The sequence below is a fragment of the Heliconius melpomene genome, chromosome 12 (genome assembly GCF_056956725.1).
Source record: "Heliconius melpomene rosina isolate 202511_hmr_F chromosome 12, ASM5695672v1, whole genome shotgun sequence".
NCBI classification, from domain to species: domain Eukaryota; kingdom Metazoa; phylum Arthropoda; class Insecta; order Lepidoptera; family Nymphalidae; genus Heliconius; species Heliconius melpomene.
Window position 1 is genome coordinate 10,821,157 of NC_140400.1, and position 6,360 is coordinate 10,827,516.

General features: G+C 37.1%; 1 long non-coding RNA gene across 1 annotated transcript; it reads right to left on the reverse strand.

Moving 5' to 3' along the window:
• Window positions 1-254: 254 nt before the first annotated feature.
• Window positions 255-3,421, reverse strand: LOC146533838 (uncharacterized). Its single transcript, XR_014878570.1, has 2 exons — window positions 3,008-3,421; window positions 255-2,048 (listed from the first exon to the last, which is right to left on the reverse strand). It is a non-coding gene; the product is annotated as an uncharacterized LOC146533838 (long non-coding RNA).
• Window positions 3,422-6,360: the final 2,939 nt, after the last annotated feature.

The following is a 6,360-nucleotide window of genomic DNA, read 5'->3' on the forward strand; positions in this document are numbered from 1 at the left end:
ATAATAATATATAACTAACAACTTGCTTTTCAATATGGCCTTGTAGAATTGGAGGTGCCTTACTACAGGTACAATCCCATGTCAGTTCTTGAAAATAGCTGTGCTTTGCTCTACTGGGATCGGTCTATTATTACTGACAGGTATATTGTTGCCAATAGACCTGATATAGTACTAGTAGACCGAGCGGCGCGCCGCGCAGTGATTGTTGACGTTACTATCCCACATGATGAAAATCTCGTGAAGGCCGAAAAAGAAAAACAATCTAAATATTTGGACCTAGCCCATGAGATTACCGCCATGTGGGATGTCAATGCGACTATCATTGTGCCGATAGTGGTTTCGGTTAACGGTTTAATAGCGAAAAGCCTCGACCAACACCTTAAGAGGCTATCGCTTAGCTGTTGGATCAAGAACCGGATACAGAAGGCAGTATTACTTGAGACGGCACGTATTGTGCGGAGGTTCCTCTCTCTGGAGCCCTAGCCACCGATGGCTTGGACCCTTGTCCCGTCCTCGGAAGAGTGGTTTTTTTATATTTTTAAATGTATCTTTTTTTATAATAATTTATATTTAAAAATGTAAAATTGATTCGCTAATTTAATAAAAGTATATGCTGTATAACTAAAAAAATTGAATTGAAACTATTAAAAAATTAAATAAACTGTATCGACACCAATTCTAGATGAATTTGTTTTCATAGAATCGAACATTTAATACAAAATTATGCGTGACTACGGAAGGTAGACGTTCGTTGCATTATATTCTAGTGGACAGTTGATATGAAAGGAAATAATAATGGCGTTACGGAACACAATGGGAGGAACCTGCACAAATGTAATTATTCACCGTCAGATTGCTTTATAGGTTCGCATGTTAACATTTTCAAGTTAAAGTGTTGTCCGCCGAGTTGTCGCACAAAAACGTGCCTCTTCAATCATGTCTTTCTTAATCGATTTTCGAAGAGGCACTCGGGGCGCTTATTTTTTCACCTCTCATTCGTTTTCGCCTTTTCATTAAATACCATGCATCGGTCGGTTTTATCATATTTATATAAGTCAAATTATCTATATACAAATTTATAAGCTATATACAAAAATTAAATCAGTGAATTCAGAGAAAAACTTCTTTTAACAGATTTTTTTTGTCTTTGTTAACAAAATATTTTTCAAGCTAAAACCATTAGTATGCAGAGCGCACGTCTTCACAGTCCACACCAGCACACCGGCACTCATTCATCCGCGCACAATCAAAAACAAATTGCTGCATCCAAGTCGAGGCTTCAAATGAACCGAGACGACCTTTTTCAATCCGTATAATATTTTGTCCATTTCAATTAAGCCTCCTGCGTCGCACCAGAATATTTTATTGTCGATAGTTGGCTTTCTTTATGAAGTGAATGCTGTGCAGAGGTTTATGAAATTATCTCGAGTGCAAATTGAATTAGCATCTCTTTTGCATAACGCTGTGAGCCACCGACAGCGCGCGGCGAGTTCCACGGCTGCAAGTTATTAACAATTAAATATAAAAATTCGATCTTAGCCAGTGCAGGGAGCCGCCAACTCCGTAATTGGCCGATCCCGATGATTGCTTTATTGGTCCCTCACGTACATTAGCAAGATGTATATTGTAGTATTATATTCGCATTCGCATGCATTTTAATTTCAATTCCCAACACAGTAATGATATGGATGTTTTTTTCAAAAAAGTATTCTCGATTACATATCGAGTTCGAGCTCACGTCCACGTAGGCGTAGAGTCCTGGCCACCACCGAATTTAAATAACTTGTTTCAGCTACCGACCGCTTTTGACATAACCCTTGGTTTAAAAAGGGATTTAATTTGCTCTTCCTTTTCCTCATTAGCGATCTTTGTACTTCCATCTCTTTCGCTGTTAAGATCGTCATTTTTGTTAGATGTATAAAAATCGTGTCCTCACAACGAAGGCCCAAGGCGAGGCACACTCAGGTAGCTCGTTTTTGCGGGTTATCTCAGTTATATTATAGTCTTGTAATAAGAACAGCGAGCGACTTAATTTTGTCATTATTCAACTGAAACAATTGATGAAGTCATTAAATAAGCTTTTTTCTAAATTAGAGTTTTGATAAAGAAGAAGATTTACATTTATTTATTAATAAAAATATTGAGATGAATAAACGTAAAACGAAAATCAATGACACCAATAGTGAAATATTCTGTGTGGAATATATTTATATATTCACATATATATGGAATATTTAAATGTATTATGCATGTAATTCCTGTAGGTAACAGGGAAGTATATCGTAGGTGTTTCATGCTATGATCAGCAGACGTTGGAGCACGCCACATAAAGCTATCTTATTACATATCGAGTGACGGCGCTATGGTAAGTTTGGTCTTAAAAGTGTGGGATGCAGTAAATTGTTCAATCCTTTTTTTAAATCTTTCTTTCCATAAATCGCAAATTTTGATATATTGCATGATTTTGAGGCGTGTGGCTGTATACGTGGTTCGATTGCTTATATAATCATATATATATTCATACATATAAAACTGAACCTAATATGAAATATCCAGGTATACTGGTTCTTAGTATACAGAAAAAAAAGCTAAATCAAAACAATCAGTACGCCGTACGGGCGTTTATGATTATTTTTTTTGCTGCATTTTCTATGTAATTCGCCGCGTAATCAAGACCTAGTATACTTCCCAAGTAAATTGAAAAATGGTAACTTACAAATACCTCATTCCCCCTACCATTCCACCACTCAATTTTCATTCCAGCAATTTCTTCCAATTTCCCTATAATTATTAAATTTTCAAGAAATGAGATCGTATAGTAAAGACAGAAAAAACTCCAAGTAATGGAGGTAATATTGTTACCTATATTATTGCTGTCTTGCAAAAGAAATCTCGCAAAACGCGACACTATTATTTTAGCACCTACAGGAATTTCACAATTTATTAAACAGTAAATACCTAAATTATATACAGATTATCATTGCAGGTCATGCTGAAAATAACTCACACGGTACTTAACATTATCGTTGCAAGCCTTCCTTGTCTCCTTTATCGCTTGCGTGACTACGTCTACTATCGGCCTTTCTAAACAACTATCGTCTCAGTCTAATCCACGCTAATTGAGGCGGAATTCAGCGAGTTTATAAATCACAGTCGGCAGGTTAGGTGAGAGCGGCGAGAGGGTGGTGGGGGAGAGGAGGCGGGAGGCAAGAGGGTCAGAGGGGCCGTGAGAACGCGCGCGCGCCGCCGGTTCCCAGGCACGCGCCGCCCGCGCCTGTGCGCCCGCGCAGCACACCCAAACACACTCGTGACTTATGAGTTTAAAATACCGATACTTCGGCATAGTACGTCTCAGTAATTAAACTAATCTTAACGTTCCAATTAAATTTAATGAAAGTCTGATGACAATTAATTTTCTTCATTATTTATTGCCCTAGTACCTATGACTTATAATTTGTCATGCACGATGAGGAAATTAAAATGATGATCGCAGTAACGTCAATATTTTCTACAGTTTTTACCAAGCTATCGCCAATATCAAAAAGTCAATAAAGAAGTCCTTGATTTTCGTTACTATCTTATACAAAATAAAATTATTTTTACAAATATTTCACATATAGTTTTATAGTATCTAACAGTATTTCCTAGTCCTAGTGTGTTGAATTACGCTGAAGATCGACTTTTTCAAACACATCATAATAACTATGTAATTATCATTGGACAGATACCTTAGAAGCGATGATACTAAAATATATTCAATTTATTTATTTGGAATATTCAATCATTATGGGCCTTCTTCTTTCTTCCTTCCTCCTGGCATTAATCCCGGCTATTGCCAGGGTCTGCCTTCCTACTCAACCTACTCCACTTTGAACGGTTGCATGGGCAAGGGTTTGCATGGGCATATATCATTAATAAACAACAAGCCGTGGAGCCTCCTGCCGGTGTACGCACAGCCGCGCAGTCGTCGAGGTCGTTGCGGTCGCGCGCCGCTTCCAATCGTGGGATGATACTAATGTTAGGACCGGCACAAACATTAGTCAAGACAATCTTGACATTTGTCTACGTACTACGTAAATATCGAGCGATGGAAACGTTCCTCCATGCATTCATTTTAAAAGATTATCTCTACGTGATTTATAATTTGCTTTTAATAGAATTGTGCTTTTATACTTGGGGATATTGATTAATATCTGGTTGGATTTAACGTGCCTGCCAGCCTAGTAATATATCCAACATTCACAAATCATACTTACAATACAGACATCATCACATGGACATATCTATACAGACGACTATACTTTAAATTTTCGCAATCCTGTTCCAAAGCGTGAGGTAATTTATGCAGTCGTGTGCGCCTCGCCTACCGCGGCGCAGATGAGTCGTGACGGCAGTGCGGCACAGAGGAGTCTTTACACCGACACAGCCGACTTACAATGGACTGGATGTACCTATATCTAGATCTACAAGTCGTGTCGGGGCAAGCGAGTAAACGGCACACGGGAGTGTTTGCGGTTTTGGTGTTTGGTTTCTAATTTATTATAGATTTAAGGCCGTCGTGGCGCAGTGGCACAGTGTAACTGTAACGCGACGGTTGTGGGTTCGATCCCTAGTAAGTGTATATTTACGTTTATATTTCCATTTCTTCGTTTTGGTGTCGAGAGGTATTTTATAGTGGTTGTCATCACAGGCACGTCAGGAATCAATCATTGAAAGTAGATACTTTGGTTGGAGAGCACAAGCATGAAAATAAAAAAATAACATTAAAATAAACAAAACTATTTTATGCCATGATTTATGAAACAATTTTGATTGTAATACTTATTTTTTTGTCTAAAGGTACATCTTCCAGGACAAGTAAACAATTTTCACGATGCATTGCTAACGTAGCCGTTTTTCTTTGACGGCACAGAGTATATAAAAACGAGTTACAACTGAAACCACTCAAGCGTCTAAACACCGTGTGCGGTGACCCTTTAAATTCTTAAGAAATAAGATAATATAATACCTCAGAGGCACAAAGACCGTCGCACGTGTGGCGAGCTGACGCGTGAGGACTCTTCAGTCACGCTTCTAGTACACACAAACTGGAAGCATTTCGATGGTAAATATACTGTGGAAGACGTCAGACGTCATTGATTGATATGTTTGTATAAACCTTCCTGTAATGTATCGTCGTTTACACTTCGGCAGCCTCGCGGCATACAATAAGCTGGCTCACCGTTTGTCTATTTTAGGTAAACAAGTTTTATTTTCATAACGTAAGTAAGAGTAATAGCGCGACCATATTAGTTTTTAAGTGGAGCTTTTTTTAAAGTTACTTAGAAGAATGTAATAGATACTAGAGAACCGCTCGCGGCTTCAACCAGAAAATGATTCTGGAAATAATTTTAATTTGTCCGTATGATTTCAAAATTGTGCATACCCTAACGTGAAAGAATTTTAAACATACATTATAAATCTGAATAAAAAATAACTTTATAATACCTGAACAAAAATATTTTTATCCTTTTTGTAGTATTATATTTTTTTCTTACAATATATCCCATTATTAATTGATGTCAAAACAGATCCACGATCAAAGTGTAAATTGACAGTGGAAATCTTATTTATATTATCTATAATATACTAGATTAACTGTACTTGACACGCATTTTACATGACATAGCCTCAAATATTTTCAAAGCGGACAACATTTTAATTTAGTCAATTTCAAAAAATAAAGTTACAAGGCTATTACTCTTGTCCCTTTGTAAGAAAATTAATTTGCTCTGCAAAGCGAAACAAGTGGAGATACGCGTGTCCAATGCGAGTGACGTCTGCGCGCTCCGTCACGCTCGCCGCGGTGCCACTCTTGTCACGCTGCGTCGACTTCTACAGTACAACTCACCGATATTACAATATGAATGTATCCAGCTACAGGTCCTACATATTAATAAACTGCACTTTGATTTTAATATTGGATTTAAATTTTAGTTAGAAATCCGGCGTTGAGTTTCGTCATTCAACTCGTAATGCCTTCAGTATTTGGTGGGCAATATAAGGGGCAACGGAATGTCTTAGTACTGGGTTCCCTTTGGCTACCCTGCTTCTGCTAGCGTGAAGCTGAAAAAAGTTTAATAAATAAAAACATAATAAATTTTATAATTAAAGTTCCAAATTTATTTGTTTATGGTGTGAAATACGACACAATAATGCATAGGTAGTACATTGGATTTTTTTTGTTTCTGCAACGATTTTATAGTCCAAAGATAAGCCAAGGAATAAAACAAGAGCAAAACTGTAAGTCGTTAATGTTTATTATTATATATAGAGAAAAAATATATTTCAAATTAACTCTATAAATACATATAAATATTT